Source organism: Crinia signifera, chromosome 8, assembly GCF_055691185.1.
Source record: "Crinia signifera chromosome 8, ASM5569118v1, whole genome shotgun sequence".
Lineage (NCBI taxonomy): Eukaryota > Metazoa > Chordata > Amphibia > Anura > Myobatrachidae > Crinia > Crinia signifera.
Genome location: NC_139224.1, coordinates 70,939,583 through 70,959,639, shown reverse-complemented (window position 1 = coordinate 70,959,639; position 20,057 = coordinate 70,939,583). Strand labels below are relative to the sequence as shown.

The 20,057-nt window shown below is 43.1% G+C and overlaps 10 non-coding genes and 5 pseudogenes across 11 annotated transcripts in view; all 15 read left to right on the top strand.

Annotated features, from left to right (window-relative positions):
* Nucleotides 1-20,057, top strand: part of LOC146027235 (protein shisa-9B pseudogene) — a 604,201-nt pseudogene that overhangs the window by 34,941 nt on the left and 549,203 nt on the right. The gene's annotated exons all lie outside the window — the stretch shown is intronic.
* Nucleotides 13,687-13,805, top strand: LOC146030561 (5S ribosomal RNA). Its single transcript, XR_014456052.1, has one exon. It is a non-coding gene; the product is annotated as a 5S ribosomal RNA (ribosomal RNA).
* Nucleotides 14,152-14,270, top strand: LOC146028867 (5S ribosomal RNA; annotated as a pseudogene).
* On the top strand, nt 14,616-14,734 carry LOC146029567 (5S ribosomal RNA; annotated as a pseudogene).
* LOC146031748 (5S ribosomal RNA) lies at nt 15,079-15,197 on the top strand. The gene has a single exon (XR_014457205.1). It is a non-coding gene; the product is annotated as a 5S ribosomal RNA (ribosomal RNA).
* On the top strand, nt 15,543-15,660 carry LOC146028602 (5S ribosomal RNA; annotated as a pseudogene).
* On the top strand, nt 16,006-16,124 carry LOC146034347 (5S ribosomal RNA). Its single transcript, XR_014459753.1, has one exon. It is a non-coding gene; the product is annotated as a 5S ribosomal RNA (ribosomal RNA).
* On the top strand, nt 16,470-16,588 carry LOC146031097 (5S ribosomal RNA). The gene has a single exon (XR_014456573.1). It is a non-coding gene; the product is annotated as a 5S ribosomal RNA (ribosomal RNA).
* Nucleotides 16,934-17,052, top strand: LOC146033789 (5S ribosomal RNA). Its single transcript, XR_014459198.1, has one exon. It is a non-coding gene; the product is annotated as a 5S ribosomal RNA (ribosomal RNA).
* On the top strand, nt 17,398-17,516 carry LOC146028903 (5S ribosomal RNA; annotated as a pseudogene).
* Nucleotides 17,862-17,980, top strand: LOC146030641 (5S ribosomal RNA). The gene has a single exon (XR_014456131.1). It is a non-coding gene; the product is annotated as a 5S ribosomal RNA (ribosomal RNA).
* LOC146030248 (5S ribosomal RNA) lies at nt 18,324-18,442 on the top strand. Its single transcript, XR_014455748.1, has one exon. It is a non-coding gene; the product is annotated as a 5S ribosomal RNA (ribosomal RNA).
* On the top strand, nt 18,789-18,907 carry LOC146030247 (5S ribosomal RNA). The gene has a single exon (XR_014455747.1). It is a non-coding gene; the product is annotated as a 5S ribosomal RNA (ribosomal RNA).
* LOC146032052 (5S ribosomal RNA) lies at nt 19,253-19,371 on the top strand. Its single transcript, XR_014457500.1, has one exon. It is a non-coding gene; the product is annotated as a 5S ribosomal RNA (ribosomal RNA).
* LOC146033788 (5S ribosomal RNA) lies at nt 19,717-19,835 on the top strand. Its single transcript, XR_014459197.1, has one exon. It is a non-coding gene; the product is annotated as a 5S ribosomal RNA (ribosomal RNA).

Here is a 20,057-nt window from a genome sequence, read left to right as displayed (position 1 = left end):
CTCATTTCTTTCTCACATGATGTTAAGTTATTTTTTACATATAGGCACACACCCCCCCCCCACCCTTTCTATTTTCCCTGTCTTTTCTGTAGAGTGTATATCCCTCCATGCATAATGCCCAATTGTGCGACTCGTTACACCATGTTTCTGTAATACCAATAATGTCATAATCGTCCCTAGTGACCACAGTTTCCAGTTCCCCGATTTTTCCTGCTAAGCTTCTTGCATTAGCCAGTAGGCATTTTAATTTATGTTTATTTTTATTTGTGTCCCTAACATTGTGTTGGATTTCTCCTCTGGACTTATTTGTATTCTTTCCTAACTTCCTCATACCCACCTCCCTCTTAGTAGACTCTCTACAGGCCACCCCACCATTCTCACTGTCCGACCTATTTACAGTTTTGAAACTTCTTCCTATGTCGTTAACTCCTTCCCATACCCTAAGGTCATCTGTACCTAAGAGCTGTAATGAGGTAAGATTACTGTTATTACATAACATATTACATATTCCTAGATCACCCTTTGAATTACCCACAATATTACCCTTATTAGTACCCCGGACATTGCCTGTAACTATGTCCTCCCCCCCTCCTCCTCCCCCAAATTGATTCTTGACCCCAATCCTACTATTCGCACTATGGGTCCCATAGTATCTAGCTATCCCCACCGCAGTACTGCAGTCTCCATTTCCTCAGTGCTGGGTTTTGGGTCTTCATTCTTGGTACTGTCATAGAGAATCTGCATGTAGACTGATGCCAATGGTATCCATTCTCTGCAGTAGCCCACTAGACCCAAAAAGGATCTTACTTGCTTCACAGAGTATGGGACTTTGGCTTATAGGATGAGCTTCTTCCTGTCTTCTATGAGGTGTCTTGTACCCTTGGATACTAGAAGTGGCAATCAATAGGTCATCCACATACTGGATTATCTGGGTGTCATCTGGATTCTCAGGCCTCCATGCTTGGAGTATGGTTGACATTGCTTCAGAGAAGTCACTAGGAGATGTGGCGCCCCCTTGAGGTAATCTGGTCCAGCAATACTGTTTTCCTTTATGTGTAAAGGCCAGCAGCTTCTGTGATGGTTTGGTAATGGGTATAGAAAAAAAAAGCATTAGCCAAGTCTATGACCGCAAACCATTCAGAATCTGGTGGTATCTGATTGAGTAAAGTGTGTGGGTTTGGGAACAAGGGGGTGTTGACCTGCAACCTCTTGTTTATCTCTCTTAGATCATGCACAAGTCTATATTGGACCTCCTCTTTCTCTGGCTTCTCCATTTTCTTCACTGGAAACAAAGGGGTGTTAAATGGTGACCTGCAGGGTACTATCACCTTCATCTGTAAGTACACCTCCAGTTGCGATGAGATGGCTGCTTCTTGAGCTGGAGTCAGAGGATACTGTTTAATAGAAACTGGCACTGTGCCAGGTTTCAGTTGTAAATGTACAGGTTGTACCTTTAAGCACCCCACATCAGCTTTTCCTGACCACAGTCTGTCTGGTACTTCATTTAACCAGTCTGGTAGTTCAATAGACTGCTTGCTTCCTTGCTTGGATACAAAGTACACTTGTATTGCTGCATCTATTTGTGATTGAGCTTCCCCTGGAAGAGTGCTGCTGAACTTGATACCTTGAGGTGTGTACCTAATAGTGGCTTGTAGTAAGTTCAGTATGTCAGCACCCAATAAATTGACTGGACATGTAGATGAAGTGAGAAAGGCCACTGGTATGGGTGTGGTCACATTATCAATTTTAAGAATTGATGCTCTCCCTTCTTGTAATGGGATTGTCTGTCCTCCCAGGCCAGTGGCTGTGATTGTCTTTTGTGTGATTAATTCCTCTGGGTTTTGATTTTGTTTAAAACTGTTCTGCTTGCCCCTGTATCTATAAGACACTCTAATTCTTGACCAGTGGGTAGGGTTAAAGTAACTGTTCCCCTCTGTTCATATTTTGTTTTTACTGGATATACTGGGGTGGTGGGAGTTACAGGGGCTGACAACCTTCATAAGTTGTTGCCCTCTGCTCTCATGATGTTGGTCAAACATCTTCCATTGCTCTTGCAGGTGCATTTGATATTTCCTACAATGTTTCTTCTGATTACCATCGATCTTGCAGAATAAACATTTTCCTGTCATGTCATTACCATCCCTGTTAACTTGCTTTCTCCGTACTGCTCCTTTGGCAGTGGGTCTGTCAGTCCATTTTTCTTTTGGTGTCTGGACCATATGAACAGTCACTAAGGGTGCTTTCTGACTCTGCTTGTCTTTTCTTTGTTTCTCTACATCCTCAATTTCTTCTAACACTTGTAGGAGTGCAGTCATGTGCATGGTAATTGCTTCAGGTCTACAGGCAAATAACTTTTCTCTGTATGAGTTATTAAGTCCATTTACAAAGTTAGTCTTTAGTAACCTTTCATTCACAGGTGTATTGGGTGGGTACCCATCATCCTCCTGTGCAGTCACTAACTGATCATGGTATTGTCTGACAGTACTAGCCTTCTGCAGAATGTCTGGTGCTGCTGGTGCATTCTGTCTGATAGCCTGACATCTATGTCTGAGTCTGGCTAAAAACTGTTCTCCACTTTCCCTAGTGTGCCTGTCTGCAACAAGGGGTACATTCTCTATTGCTGGTATATTACCCACTGCTCCCACTGGGTTAATCTGGACCATGAGATTAAATTCTCCTGAGCCAGCTGATGCTCTGACCATTTGTTCCAAATCTAGCCAACAACACTTCTGAATAATATTAGCAGTCTCCTTTTTTTCTGTAATATGCTAATGGACTTCTATGTATATCAGGCAATTTATTTACAAGTCTGAGTATTTCTGACTGATACCATGGTGCATACGTTTGCTGGTTAATATACATCCTGTTCTGTGGACCCTCCTCTGCATTTGGGTTATACCTTGGATTATTAATTACATGTGTGCGTACAGGGTATAATGCTAATCCATTATCAGACATCATTTCCATAACATCCTGTCTTTTATGTCTGACAGCCCTGTCTATTTTATCCAACATTTCTCTAAACGGACTATTATTATGATCTTGCAATCTCTTTACTGCATAAGAATGTGACAGTGCTCTTGTACAATTTCCTGACATCAAAACACATTTCTACCCTCTGGGATTCAACTGATTTTCACAAGTAATACAAGTCACATTATGTACAGAATTACACTCCGAGCAAACATCACATCTAATGCCTGGTTCCCCCTGTTCTTCCCTTCCTGCTATGGCCATAAGATCTGCAGTAGGGAACAAGGGTGCTGCTGCATTTGGTACAAGTATAGGTGGATTCTGAACTTCTATCTGTGTGTGTACTATCGCTGGTACATGGTATAGAGGTAGAGGTATAGTGCTGGAAAGCCCCATCTGCCCCTCCTCCTCATTTTTCCTATATTTTTCATCTTCTATCTCCTGTGATACTATCTGCCACATCTTTACAGTGTCTTGATGCACCTTCTTAATTATCCAATTCTTATTTGTCTCATAAAACCTGTCCCATTGTAAAGGGTTCAATGTGCCATCCTGAGGGAAACCCGCTCTTCTTAGGACAGAATTTATGCCCTTCGGAGCTTTCCTTCCTTCCCTACCACTGAAAACTTCTAGGTGGGTCAGTTCCCTAGGCTTGCTGCCTTGTGCTCCCATTGGGCCTTATTCTAGTTCACTCTTTCTGACAAAATCCTTCTTAGATGGACAAAACCATGTGCATTGCAGGTGGGACAGATGTAACATGTGCAGAGAGAATTAGATTTGGGTGGGGTTTTACTTCAAAGTGAGATCTATATTGCAGTGTAAAAATAAAGCAATCAGTATTTTCCCTGCACAGAAACAAAATAACTCACCCTCATCTGCAGTTTCGTCATACCTTGGATTATTAATTACAAGTATGCGTACAGGGTATAATCCAAATTCATCATTAGACAATTTCTTTAACATCTTGTCTCTTACAGGACTAGTATTATGATCCTATAATCTCTTTACTACATAAGATTGTGACAGTGCCTTTGTACAATCTCCTGTCATTAAAACACATGTTTCCCCTTGTGGGTTTAATTGATTACCACATTTATACAAACACTATTATAGAAAGAATTACACTCAGAGCAAACCTCACATTGTATGCCTGGCTGCCCTTGTTCCCTCCTTCCTGCTATGGCCATAAGATCTGCAGTAGGGTACAAGGGTGTTGCTGCATTTGGTACAAGTATTGGTGGATTCTGAATGTCTATCTGTGGGTGTACTATTGCTGGTGCATGGTATGGAGGTGGGGGTACAGAGCCTGTAAGCCCCATCTGCCCCTCCTCCTCAGTCTGCCAATTCTTCTTAATTATCCAATTTGTTTCATAAAACCAGTCCCATTGTAAAGGGTTTAATGTGCCATTCTGAGGGAAACCCGCTCTTCTTAGGTCAGAACTTATGCCCTTCAGAGTCTTCCATACTTCCCTACCACTGTCAACATTTAGGGGGTCAGTTTCTAGGCTTACTGCCTTGTGATCAGCTCCTCCTGGACAAATCCTCTTTGGGATACAACAGTGTATATAACCGTTTACACACAGGCAGCCTCTTTAAACACTTAAAAAACTTTTGTCAGTCTTTTTTCCTGCTGAGCACGATGTGCCAGCTGCACATTAACCTCTTACTCCACTGAGAGTCCTTGCCTTCTTGCAGGAGAAAATATCTATCTGAACATAAAATATACAAAGCTTATGGACAAATGATATACCTTTTGATAAGAAGTAAAATTATCTGGTAAACTTTCTAGACACTTGAGCCAAGGCTGACCAACAACATTTCAGTACACTCTCATCAATCTTCACTCACGGTGATATGCATCAATTATCCCGGCGCTCTGTAAATCTCAGATTAAATTCAAAGTAATGAATGATATTAAACTTTCTTAGTCAACTGCTGCATGCATCCAGTGAGTAAGCCAAGACTCACACAAAAAAGGAAAAACTGGATTATGTACAATTGGATGTGAATGCGCTGTTGAAAAGAATAATTTCTGAATTATGTCTACTGAAGAGAAATGAGTTCGGACACACTGCTATAAATGTAACAATTTTATAATCAATAAAAAATGCATAGAAATTTACATTACATACAATCAATAAAAGGAAAAAAAGAAAAAAATATACATAATAAAAATGACAGCCAATAATAAGAATTAGATATCAAGATATTTGCTCCCTATATATAAGGGTATAAAAGGTGTATGTCTCCTGTTGTTACTTTTAGATCGGTCTCAAGTGCTTTGATTAGCAGCAATTATTTGCAAACATGTCTGTATGACTGGTAGTAAATTTGTAGCAGTCCGGACAAGAGGTTTTATATCAAGTGCAAACAGTCCATCCTTTTTAGCATGTAAGTGACACGCAAAGTTACAGTGATGTAGGAGCGGACTTAAATAGCGCAATTTGTATTTATGGACCGCATGTCCACAACTCAGTGTCGATTAGTAGGGTATTTTTGCTCACCTACTTAGAGTTGGTGTCCGGTCCTGGACAGAGGCGGGATAAGGTGTTTGAAAGCGCCGGCTGCAGGCTGGCTTAGAAAGCCGATGTATGCCTTTGTAGGTGCGCTCGTTTGTGAGAGCCGTCACACTTGCGTCCCGGGAACCGGACAGTCGATCACTTGTGCGCTGTTGAAATCTGGTGCTGCAGGGTACATCCAGGTAGACGGTCTGTTAGGTAGAGTGGTGTAACAGAGCTTTGTCCGACCAGTGAGGCTCAACAGGAGACAGGAATTGCGTCAACGCGTTTCGTAACCCTTTGTGTGCGGGAAACTTTTTCAAGACAGGTAACACCTCTTCTACGTAAGGAAATCGCATCGCTTCGCTTCGCATGGGCCATTTTAGTGCAGTGTGATGCGATGAGATGCGATTTTTTTAATGTAATTTATTCACTGCCCTGTGTGCCCCAGGGGATTCCATCGCATCGCACCTCCCGCAAAATCGCATGCAATTTTATAGGGTGTGCGATGCCATTACATTAGTTTGGCCATTACATTAGTTTTATGCCCCCCCCCCCCCACTATCCACGCCACCGCGAAGGGTGGTGAGCGCAGTTAGCCCCACAAGGGGCGGCGGAATGCGTCCTCCGACTTTTTAAATGCTCCACTATCCACGTCGGCGTGGAGCTGATTTCATATATTGTGGCGAGCACAGCGAGCCACTGAGCGTGAAGCGCGGTGAGCGCAGCGAGCCACTGAGCGTGAAGCGCGGTGAGCGCAGCGAGCCCCGCAGAACATATGTAAAGTAATCCGCGCTCACCACACTTCTATATTTGGAGGACTCCAAAGACTTTTTAACCTTTTTCTTACACACTGAGAAATAGTAAAGCAAAATTTTAAAACTTAAACGATAATATTGCGGGGGGCGTGGGATGCACGGTAAAGGGGAAAGCTGCACATTCCCAGAGCTCCTGATCCCCAAACCTCTAACCCTGCTCAAAACACCTTCCCCTGACCCAATTCTACCCTGCCCATCCTCATTGTACCCCCTGACCATCGGGGCATCCGTGTGGGAACAGCCACGGAATCGGGAGACCCTCTCTGCGGGTCTCCGCAGATTGTGGCCTAGTACCCCTGCAAGCCGGGACCTAGATTTATACCACCCCCGGCCGGAGCTCCACACGCACACTCACGGGAGAAGCAGCCCTGGAAACGGTGGCCGAACGCTGTCCTCCCCCTCAGCGGTACACCCAGAACTGCCGAGCCCTCCCTAGCCCCTCAGCCTCCTCACCTGGGCAGATTACAAGGGCACAGGAGCCAGCCCAGGACCCGCACTGAAACAGCGGCGGCCATCTTGGAATCTGGAATTGGCCGCAGCAGCACTCCCACGCTGCCTCAGGCCCCCTCTGGACCCGAAAAAAAAGGGACATCTCGGCGGCGCAGCATAGACCCCCTCGTGAGCCAGCAGCTACAGCACAAAGTACCCCTTTCTCCATAGATCAGCAGGAGACAGGGGCGGCAGCCATATTGGTAGAGGCAGCCACACTGAACCTCCAGGCAGGGAGTCCTGGGTGCGGTGGCCATATTGGTTGAGGCAGGGTACCACAACACTAACCCTATGTAATAAGTGATTGCCCAGACCCCGGCCTGCCTCCGTTGCTGTGGCTCCCAGCTCCACCTCCTGCTGTAGTTACTCCTAGGTGCCTTAATATACCACAGCCCAGAGGGTGCCAACACTGAAGACACCCTAGCGGTGAAGAAGCAGTGCTCCAGACACTTGTGGATGGTTCCTTTCCTGCCTTACACATATCCTCACTGTGTGCCACAGACCGTATGTACAAATCACTGCAGGGAATTGGAGATCATTTGGGACTATAGTATGTACCTTCCCAGAGTGTTGCAACTCTTACCTATGCTAATATAGCACAAATGTTCCCTCCCACCTTCTCTCAGAATTAGGGGGATGTTCTAGTCTCGACTCTATCTGCGGAGCCTTCTTATGTGAAATTCTGTAAGGGTGGAATCATCTTATAGCCTGTTAGATTGTTTATCTTGCCGTCCAAACGCAGCAAGACCCCAAAACCGAATCCACAAATTACCTTCTTTAAACCATCCCCTCAACACTTGCGATCTAAAGAAGCGGTCCCCCCCACTACTCCCACGACCTCTCACTACCCATCTCCCATGGTGACGCCTGTCGCTTTGTCTATCGCTTGCTCCCCAGTGGACTCCATGGGAGACGGTGATGCCCTTACTGTGGGCACAATGAAGCTCCTTCTGTCCCAATTTAAAGATGATGTTACTGCCGACCTTCGGGCCACTCTGCAAGCCTGCCAACACTCGATTAACGACCTCGGTGGCCGAACTAACCACCTGGAAACTAGGATGGAGGAAGTGGTGGGGTCGCATAATTGCTTGCTGGACTCTCATGGTGATCTTGAAGCAGAAGTCCGTTTACTACGAGATAAGGTAACAGATTTGGAAGACAGATCGCGACGCAATAACCTCAAGTTGCGTGGCATCCCTGAATCTGTGTCGAATAGTAGTCTGCATGACTATGCAATGGACATCTTCAAGGGGCTATTACCCCAGGCTTCCACCGCAACCCTGCTTATTGACCGAATTCACCGATTGCCTAAAGCCAGGGCAGCACCAGACAATGCTCCTCGTGATGTCCTGCTGCGGATGCATTATTTTCACATAAAGGAATCATTGCTCAAAGCTGCTAGACCAACATCTGACACGGCTATAGCCCTCTGTGAAATTCAACTATTTGGGGACCTGTCTGCCGCAACGCTCTTGAAACGCAGATCATTGAAGCCCATTACGGTTGCCCTACAGAAAGCAAATATCCCCTACAGATGGGGATTCCCCACTAAACTGTTGGTGTTCCGAGACGGCTCCAATGTCTCCATTAACAGTGTCCAAGAAGGCTTGAGGATACTTCAATCATGGAACATTACTGATCCCAGCTCTACGAGCTCCCCCAGTCGCAGACTCCAGCAGGACTGGTCTGCGGTAGGCTAGGGAGTAAGCTTTGCACATGGTGTTGATATAATTGTCACATTACTGTATTTTATAATCTCAGCCTGAGTTTGCCGACAGGTGAAATAGAGTGCCCTGTCTACAGTTGAGACAGTTCCTATTCTATTCTATGCGTTTCAATTAAAACTCAGTGGCGGGATCGCTATCTGTGCATTTTGCTTTGCGCTCCAGTTACTGACTACTCAAGTCCCCATAGTTATAATCCATATGAGACTAGTTCTCCTTTCCCGTTAGAGTTATGCATGTTTAATTCCACATACTAGAAGGTGGGAGGTTAGCCACTACCCCCCCTACTTAATGTACACAGCCGCCCCGAGGTGGCAACTGGTAAGGATCTCAAGGGAGATCGATTTAGTTCTGTATTTTCTTTTTGTTTTACCCCCTCATGTTTTCCCATTTCTTTTCTGTATTTTTTTTCTCTTACAACATCAGGTATAGTGAATTATGCATTGTGATAGCTGTCTTCACTATACAAAATGGTTAGTATTGTATCCATAAATGCAAAGGGGTTAAACTCCCCTCACAAACGAAGGGTGGCCCTGAATTATTTCCACAAGCTTAAAGCACAGGTAGTTGCGGTCCAGGAGACACACTTTCCAAAACATAACCCCCCCTCTTCACTAACTCCAGATATCCCCATTGCTATACGGCCAATGGTCCCACGAAAAAAGCCGGAGTAGCTATACTCATAGTCATAGCCCGAAACTGCACGTTTCAGCTGTCCTCTAGCTATGAAGATCCCGTGGGGAGGTACCTGATGCTAGTAGGCCATTTGGATAATGTTGAGACCACTCTGGTCTCGTGCTACGCACCGAATGCTAAACAGATTGCGTTCTGTAGGAATTTTTGTAGAACCCTCCAACAACATTTAAGGGGTGCCCTGATGATACTCGGGGACTTTAGCATGGTCCTAGACCCTAGTATTGATCGTTCACACCCTACACGCATCCTTCATCAGACGTCACCTCAGGACCCCTCCTCTAAGTTCCGCCAATTATTGGAGATCCAAGCACCCCTCAGTAAGGGATTACACCTTCTACTCCCATGTACACCGGTCTTATTCTCGGATAGATATGGCTTTGGTTGATAAAGGGACACTTGCGTCAATCAGTAAAATTAATATCCTACCAATATCCTGATCGGATCACTCGCCACTCTTGATAACCTGGGAGACCAGTAAACGTATAATTGCCCCGGGTTCCTGGAGATTGGGTACACACCTTCTCACACGCCCGGATGCTCGCCAGGCCATATCGGCTTCACTAGACCTATACATTGACACCAACTCCCCTTCAGATACATCTATTTTCACCCATTGGTGCTCATTGAAGGCAGTGGTCAGAGGCTCTGCCATTCAGGTGGCAGCTAGACTGAAGCGGCAATATAAGCAACGCCTAGCCTCGGCCGAAAGAAAAGCAGCCACATTAGAAATGGCCCACAAAGCAGATCCCTATAATAAATCCCTTTTCAGACAACTACGCGATACCCGAGATGCAGTCAACTCGTTTACCCTCAATGAAGTCCACCGTAACATCCAAAAGCTCAATCAGCGATACTATACCCTTGATAATAGAGCAGGCCGCTTATTAGCCCGCAAACTGAGGGGTTGTAGAGCCAAGGAGCGCATACATGCGATCTATACCTCCAGAGGAGTTAAAGTTGTTGACCCCGTCTCCATAGCAGATACATTTGCAGAATATTATTCGCAACTGTACAACCTAAAAGAAGACACTAGCACTCCCCAACCAACTTTAACTAATATAAACAAGTTTCTAGAGAAACTAGATCTCCCCTCTATTGACTCGGAGACATGCAGCGCACTTGGCTCTCCATGGACACTGGGTGAAGTTGAGATGGCCATAGATTCACTCCCCTTAGATAAAGCCCCAGGCCCGGACGGCTACCCCACCATTTTTTTCAAAACTTTTAAGCCTACCCTTGCCCCAACACTCCTGTCAGTCTTTAATGAAGCCTCCCACTCTTCCTCCTTCCCAAAGGAAATGCTGGAGGCTCGAATTGTCACCATACCGAAACCAGGCAAACCGCACACAGCAGTGCAAAACTATCGGCCCATTGCTCTGTTGAACACAGATATTAAAATATTTCCTAAGATGATAGCCAACAGGCTATTGCCATTATTACCCAACCTCATCAACCAAGACCAAGTCGGTTTTGTCCTGGGTAGACATCAACTTAATGGAATATTGTCAGCGGCAGGGCTTACCGCTGTTAATCCTTTCCCTAGATGCAGAAAAAGCCTTTGACAGGCTTAATTGGGACTATATGAAGGCTACCCTGCGTAGGTTTGGATTTACGGATGGAATATTACAATCTATCCTAGCGCTATACTCCACAACATCGGCCTCCGTGTTCGCCAATGTCTGCTCCTCCTCATTCAATATTACTAATGGAACACGCCAAGGCTGCCCCCTATCACCCCTGATGTTCGCTCTGGCTATCGAACCCCTAGCGGAGTGTATTAGATCCATGCGCTCTATAGTGGGACCCGAGATAGGTGAAACCTCCCACAAGATCAGCCTCTTCGCTGATGACATTTTGCTATGTTTATTAGAACCTGAAACTTCCCTTCCCCATTTACACCATGTCTTAGACTCTTATACAGACATCTCCTATTACAGACTAAACACGACAAAGACTGAGGCCCTCCCAATTAATGTCTCAGGCGATGTCCTTAGACGCCTGAAAGAAAAATACAAATATTCATGGCAATCTAAGCCAATTAAATACTTGGGGGTAAACCTTTCTAGAGAGAGTGATTTACTGAGCTGCAACTTTGACCCATTATTCAAGGCGTTTGAAAAGATTACTAAAGACTGGTTGATGCATGAGATCTCTTGGGTTGGCAGAGTGGCGGCGGCAAAAATGGTTTTACTTCCCAAATTGATGTATTTGTTTCGTACCATTCCTCGTTCCTTCCCTAAAACCATGTGTAACAAATTTAATCGCCTAATATCTAAGTACATCTGGGGCGGAGCTAGGCCGAGAATAGCTAGGTCGACCCTGACCATAGCCAAAACTGCGGGGGGGGGGGGGGGGGGGGGAGTGGCATACCCTGATCTGGAAAAATATCACTCGGCGTGTGTGCTTAGTCAGGTTAGGGACTGGTTTTCCCAGGGTGTTCCCAAAACATGGGTGTCCAAAGAGCAAAATGCTGTATTACCTTTCTCCCTAGAGGATCTACCCTGGATGCCCAATACTCTGGCTATCGGGGGAGTCAAGAGATGTAAAGCGATTCAAGCAACCTTGGCCGCTTGGCATAGTCTAATCTCCTGTACACGGGACACGGTATTGCCCGAACCGCAACTGTCCCTCCACACAATAGCCCTCATGATCCAGAACTTACAGTTACACTCATGGCGGGTATTAGGCCTGCAGTCCATACAAGATGTCCTCCTAGATGAGAATATAGCCCCATTTTCCTACCTCCAATCAAAATACCATATTCCGAGGCATGACTTCTACAAATACCTTCAGCTACGGAATTGGATGCAGAAATACCTGCCAAAAACGCCAGCTCAGATTGGCCTCCCTAAAATACTATCATTCCTCCTCACGTCCAAGGCTACAAAAGGAAACATCTCTAGGTGGTACCAACACCTACTTAGTGTAACGCAGAAAGCGAGGTTCCCTGCACAGGCCAAATGGGAGAAAGACCTCCCCAATGCTTTTAACGAGGAGATCTGGGAAGCCATCTTCCAGTCGTGCTTTAAGATCTCCAGATGTATTAATCACTCAGAAATGTATTATAAATGAATTCATAGATTATATTATACCCCAGATCGCCTACATAAAATATGGCCTGACGTATCAGCTAGCTGCTGGAGGAACTGCGATATGGTGGGAGATATCATGCATATCTTTTGGCTCTGCCCAGCAGTTCAGTACCTCTGGAACAAGGTATTCCTACTTATCTCATAGGTGCTGGGAGTGGATTTCCTAAGACATGGGTCCTCAAACTGCGGCCTTCCAGATGTGGTGAAACTACAAATCCCAGCATGCCTTGCCACAGTTTTCCTATAAGGGAGTGTTAAAACTGTGGCAAGGCATGCTGGGAATTGTAGTTTCACCACATCTGGAGGGCCGCAGTTTGAGGACCCATGTCCTAAGAGATCCTCTTCTGGCTCTATTTCACTATCTCCCCGACGATATGGCCGGAGGAGACAAATACCTCCTGGGACATATCCTGATCGCCACAAAAGCTACCATAGCCCAATTGTGGAAATCACCCGAAACCCCCAATATATTAGTGGTTGAAAACAAAGTGCATAAACACTTTATCTTTGAAACGACCGACTACAATGGTCCCACAGTGGCCTACTCTATACATATGAAGTGGAGTAAGTGGTCCATATATAGAGAGGGTGTGGGCCGCTCCATCACCCATGATGGAGCTGTCCATCTATCTTCCCTCAGATCTCCCAGTTCTAGCTCATGTACATCTGCCTTGTAATTGACTCTTGGATTGCTAAGTAGTACATTGTCACATTGACCATATTGCATTGTATACCTGATGTACCCTCCCCATACCCCCCCCATCTCTTTTTTCTGTACCCCCTCCCCCCCTCTCCACAATACAGCTTCCATAAATGTTCAAATGTTTAAATTTATCATATGCTGTTACTGTCCAGAAAAAAAACTCAATAAAAATTTAATGTTTAAAACAAAAAAAGATAATATTGCTTTATCAACAATCTTCAATAAAGTCATGAAAATTTTACTTACTCTACTTACTAATATCCCTACAGTTTCTCCAGCTAAATTTAAATTATAGCCTATACCACTATATTGAAGTTGTATCAGCTCTTCTAGAGTTTATTGTACAGCTAAACAAGACATAGATCTAGAGTTCAAAAAATGGGGTTGAAACAAACCCAATAATTACGCTGATTTAGTAATCATGGGCCTAAACAATAGAATTTGCCATGAGGTAGGATCCTTTCACAAACCTTTTACTTCTAACTTCTGTATAATTTGTCTCTAATTATCATTCCCCTGTTCTTCGAACAAGTGTATAACATATACTATTAACACTATCAGGACTGAACTACACAATACTAAGGCCCAAAGAGGTCTGTATGATTTTGCTCCAATCAGAATCATAGTCCAAACTTAACTTATTAGCTTACCTGGTTATAGAAGTAGAAGAGTGCAAAAAAGTGCTTGTATCTCACCTACAGCCATACCACATTGGATACGCCCAATCTCGTCTGATCTTGGAAGCTAAGCAGTGTTGGGCCTGGTTAGTACTTCGGTGGGAGACCACATGGGAACACCAGGTGCTGTAGGTTTTTTCCCATTACTGGCAAATTGTTTTTATTCTCTAGCTATTTAAATTGGAAACTTTTTCTTTTTATTGCCAATACAGACATTTGGGAGAGGTCAAACAGACACAATAGCCATCACCTAAAGTCTTACCACACTGTTTACGCCCAATTCCAACTGCTTTTGGCAGCTAAACAGTGTTGAGCCTCTTTAGAAGTTTAATTTGAGACCACCTGCTAATATTATGTCCTGTAGGTCTTTTTACATTACCAACACATGATTTTTTTCAGTAAGCCAATATAGTTAGGAACCTTTTTTATTAGCTTACCTGGTTATAGAAGTAGAAGAGGTCAAAAAAAGTGCCTGTATCTCTCCTACAGCCATACCACGTTGGATACGCCCAATCTCATCTGTTCTTGAAAGCTAAGCAGTGATGGGCCTGGTTAGTATTTGGGTGGGAGACCACATGGGAACACCAGGTACTGTATGTTTTTTCCCATTACTGGCAAATTGTTTTTATTCTCTAGCTATTTAAATTGGAAACTTTTTCTTTTTATTGCCAATACAGAGATTTGGGAGAGGTCAAACAGACACAATAGCCATCACCTAAAGACTTACCACACTGTTTCGGCCCAATTCCAACTGCTTTTGGCAGCTAAACAGAGTTGAGCCTCTTTAGTAGTTTAATTTGAGACCACCTGCTAATATTATGTCCTGTAGGTCTTTTTACATTACCAACACATGATTTTTTTCAGTAAGCCAATATAGTTATGAAACTTTTTTATTAGCTTACCTGGTTATAGAAGTAGAAGAGGGCAAAAAAGTGCCGTTATCTCACCTACAGCCATACCACATTGGATACGCCCAATCTCGTCTGTTCTTGGAAGCTAAGCAGTGTTGGGCCTGGTTAGTAATTAGGTGGGAGACCACATGCGCACACCACTTGCTGTAGGTTTTTTCCCATTACTGGCAAATTGTTTTTATTCTCTAGCTATTTAAATTGGAAACTTTTTTTTTTATTGCCAGTACAGACATTTGGAAGAGGTCAAACAGACACAAAAGCCATCACCTAAAAACTTACCACACAGTTTAGGCCCAATTCCAACTGCTTTTGGCAGCTAAACAGTGTTGAGCCTCTTTAGTAGTTTAATTTGAGACCACCTGCTAATATCATGTCCTGTAGGTCTTTTTACATTACCAACACATGATTTTTTTGAGTAAGCCAATACAGTTAGGAAACTTTTTTATTAACTTACCTTTTTATAGAAGTAGAAGAGGGCAAAAAAGTGCCAGCATCTCACCTACAGCCATACCACATTGGATATGCTTAATCCCATCTGATCTTGGAAGCTAAGCAGTGTTGGGCCTGGTTAGTACTTGGGTGGGAGACCACATGGGAACACCAGGTGCTGTAGGTTTTTTACCATTACTGGCAAATTGTTTTTATTCTCTAGCTATTTAAATTGAAAACTTTATCTTTTTATTGCCAATACAGACATTTGGGATAGGTCAAACAGACACAATAGCCATCACCTAAAGACTTACCACACTGTTTCGGCCCAATTCCAACTGCTTTTGGCAGCTAAACAGTGTTGAGCCTCTTTAGTAGATTAATTTGAGACCACCTGCTAATATTATGTCCTGTTGGTCTTTTTACATTACCAACACATGATTTTTTTCAGTAAGCCAATACAGTTAGGAAACTTTTATATTAGCTTACCTGGTTATAGAAGTAGAAGAGGGCAAGAAAGTGCCGGTATCTCACCTATAGCTATACCACATTGGATACGCCCAATCTCGTCTAATCTTGGAACTAAGCAGTGTTGGGCCTGGTTAGTACTTGGGTGGGAGACCACATGGGAACACCAGGTGCTGTAGGTTTTTTCCCATTACTGGCAAATTGTTTTTTTTCTCTAGCTATTTAAATTGGAAACTTTTTCTTTTTATTGCTAATACAGACATTTGGGAGAGGTCAAACAGACACAATAGCCATCACCTAAAGACTTACCACACTGTTTCGGCCCAATTCCAACTGCTTTTGGCAGCTAAACAGTGTTGAGCCTCTTTAGTAGTTTAATTTGAGACCACCTGCTAATATTATGTCCTGTAGGTCTTTTTACATTACCAACACATGATTTTTTTCAGTAAGCCAAAACAGTTAGGAAACTTTTTTATTACCTTACCTGGTTATAGAAGTAGAAGAGGGCAAAAAAGTGCCTGTATCTCACCTACAGCCATACCACATTGGATACGCCCAATCTCTTCTGATCTTGGAAGCTAAGCAGTGTTGGGCCTGGTTATTACTTGGGTGGGAGACCACATGGGAACACCAGGTGCTGTATGTTTTTTCCCATTACTGGCAATTTTTTTTTATTCTCTAGCTATTTAAATTGGAAACTTTTTTTTTTTAATGCCAGTACAGACATTTGGGAGAGGTCAAACAGACACAATAGCCATCACCTAAAAACTTACCACACTATTTAGGCCCAATTCCAACTGCTTTTGGCAGCTAAACAGTGTTGAGCCTCTTTAGTAGTTTAATTTGAGACCACCTGCTAATATCATGTCCTGTAGGTCTTTTTACATTACCAACACATGATTTTTTTCAGTAAGCCAATACAGTTAGGAAAGTTTTTTATTAACTTACCTTGTTATAGAAGTAGAAGAGGGCAAAAAAGTGCCAGTATCTCACCTACAGCCATACCACATTGGATACGCCCAATCTCGTCTGATCTTGGAAGCTAAGCAGTGTTGGGCCTGGTTAGTACTTGGGTGGGAGACCACATGGGAACACCAGGTGCTGTAGGCTTTTTCCCATTACTGGCAAATTGTTTTTATTCTCTAGCTATTTAAATTGGAAACTTTATCTTTTTATTGCCAAAACAGACATTTGGGAGAGGTCAAACAGACACAATAGCCATCACCTAAAGACTTACCACACTGTTTCGGCCCAATTCCAACTGTTTTTGGCAGCTAAACAGTGTTGAGCCTCTTTAGTAGTTTAATTTGAGACCACCTGCTAATATCATGTCCTGTAGGTCTTTTTACATTACCAACACATGATTTTTTTCAGTAAGCCAATACAGTTAGGAAAGTTTTTTATTAACTTACCTTGTTATAGAAGTAGAAGAGGGCAAAAAAGTGCCTGTATCTCACCTACAGCCATACCACATTGGATACGCCCAATCCCGTCTGATCTTGGAAGCTAAGCAGTGTTGGGCCTGGTTAGTACTTATGTTGGAGACCACATGGGAACACCAGGTGCTGTAGGTTTTTTCCCATTACTGGCAAATAGTTTTTATTCTCTAGCTATTTAAATTGGAAACTTTTTCTTTTTATTGCCAATACAGAGATTTGGGAGAGGTCAAACAGACACAATAGCCATCACCAAAAGACTTACCACACTGTTTCGGCCCAATTCCAACTGCTTTTGGCAGCTGAACAGAGTTGAGCCTCTTTAGTAGTTTAATTTGAGACCACCTACTAATATTATGTCCTGTAGGTCTTTTTTCATTACCAAAACATAATTTTTTTCAGTAAGCCAATATAGTTAGGAAACTTTTTTATTAGCTTACCTGGTTATAGAAGTAGAAGAGGGCAAAAAAGTGCCTGTATCTCACCTACAGCCATACCACATTGGATACGCCCAATCTCGTCCTATATTGGAAGCTAAGCAGTGTTGACCCTGGTTAGTACTTGGGTGGGAGACCACATGGGAACACCAGGTGCTGTAGGTTTTTTACCATTACTGGCAAATTGTTTTTATTCTCTAGCTATTTAAATTGAAAACTTTATCTTTTTATTGCCAATACAGACATTTGGGAGAGGTCAAACAGACACAATAGCCATCACCTAAAGACTTACCACACTGTTTCGGCCCAATTCCAACTGCTTTTGGCAGCTAAACAGTGTTGAGCCTCTTTAGTAGATTAATTTGAGACCACCTGCTAATATTATGTCCTGTAGGTCTTTTAACATTACCAACACATGATTTTTTTCAGTAAGCCAATACAGTTAGGAAACTTTTTTATTAGCTTACCTGGTTATAGAAGTAGAAGAGGGCAAAAAAGTGCCTGTATCTCACCTACAGCCATACCACATTGGATACGCCCAATCTCGTCTGATCTTGGAAGCTAAGCAGTGTTGGGCCTGGTTAGTACTTAGGTGGGAGACCACATGGGAACACCAGGTGCTGTAGGTTTTTTCCCATTACTGGCAAATTGTTTTTATTCTCTAGCTATTTAAATTGGAAACTTTTTTTTTATTGCCAGTACAGACATTTGGGAGAGGTCAAACAGACACAATAGCCATCACCTAAAAACTTACCACACTGTTTAGGCCCAATTCCAACTGCTTTTGGCAGCTAAACAGTGTTGAGCCTCTTTAGTAGTTTAATTTGAGACCACCTGCTAATATTATGTCCTGTAGGTCTTTTTACATTACCAACACATGATTTTTTTCAGTAAGCCAATACATTTAGGAAACTTTTATATTATTTTACCTGGTTATAGAAGTAGAAGAGGGCAAAAAAGTGCCGGTATCTCACCTACAGCCATACCACATTGGATACGCCCAATCTCGTCTGATCTTGGAAGCTAAGCAGTGTTGGGCCTGGTTAGTACTTGGGTGGGAGACCACATGGGAACACCAGGTGCTGTAGGTTTTTTTCCCATTACTGGCAAATTGTTTTTATTCTCTTGCTATTTTAATTGGAAACTTTTTATTTTTATTGCCAATACAGACATTTGGGAGAGGTCAAACAGACACAATAGCCATCACCTAAAAACTTACCACACTGTTTAGGCCCAATTCCAACTGCTTTTGGCAGCTAAACAGTGTTGAGCCTCTTTAGTAGTTTAATTTGAGACCAACTGCTAATATCATGACCTGTAGGTCTTTTTACATTACCAACACATGATTTTTTTCAGTAAGCCAATACAGTTAGGAACCTTTTTTATTAGCTTACCTGGTTATAGAAGTAGAAGAGGGCAAAAAAGTGCCATTATCTCACCTACAGCCATACCACATTGGATACGCCCAATCTCGTCTGATCTTGGAAGCTAAGCAGTGTTGGGCCTGGTTAGTACTTGGGTGGGAGACCACATGGGAACACCAGGTGCTGTAGGTTTTTTCCCATTACTGGCAAATTGTTTTTATTCTCTTGCTATTTTAATTGGAAACTTTTTATTTTTATTGCCAACACAGACATTTGGGAGAGGTCAAACAGACACAATAGCCATCACCTAAAAACTTACCACACTGTTTAGGCCCAATTCCAACTGCTTTTGGCAGCTAAACAGTGTTGAGCCTCTTTAGTAGTTTAATTTGAGACCACCTGCTAATATTATGTCCTGTAGGTCTTTTTACATTACCAACACATGATTTTTTTCTGTAAGCCAATACAGTTAGGAAACTTTTTTATTAACTTACCTTGTTAAAGAAGTAGAAGAGGGCAAAAAAGTGCCTGCATCTCACCTACAGCCATACCACATTGGATATGCCCAATCTCGTCTGATCTTGGAAGCTAAGCAGTGTTGGGCCTGGTTAGTACTTGGGTGGGAGACCACATGGGAACACCAGGTGCTGTAGGCTTTTTCCCATTACTGGCAAATTGTTTTTATTCTCTAGCTATTTAAATTGGAAACTTTATCTTTTTATTGCCAAAACAGACATTTGGGAGAGGTCAAACAGACACAATAGCCATCACCTAAAGACTTACCACACTGTTTCGGCCCAATTCCAACTGTTTTTGGCAGCTAAACAGTGTTGAGCCTCTTTAGTAGTTTAATTTGAGACCACCTGCTAATATCATGTCCTGTAGGTCTTTTTACATTACCAACACATGATTTTTTTCAGTAAGCCAATACAGTTAGGAAAGTTTTTTATTAACTTACCTTGTTATAGAAGTAGAAGAGGGCAAAAAAGTGCCTGTATCTCACCTACAGCCATACCACATTGGATACGCCCAATCCCGTCTGATCTTGGAAGCTAAGCAGTGTTGGGCCTGGTTAGTACTTATGTTGGAGACCACATGGGAACACCAGGTGCTGTAGGTTTTTTCCCATTACTGGCAAATAGTTTTTATTCTCTAGCTATTTAAATTGGAAACTTTTTCTTTTTATTGCCAATACAGAGATTTGGGAGAGGTCAAACAGACACAATAGCCATCACCAAAAGACTTACCACACTGTTTCGGCCCAATTCCAACTGCTTTTGGCAGCTGAACAGAGTTGAGCCTCTTTAGTAGTTTAATTTGAGACCACCTACTAATATTATGT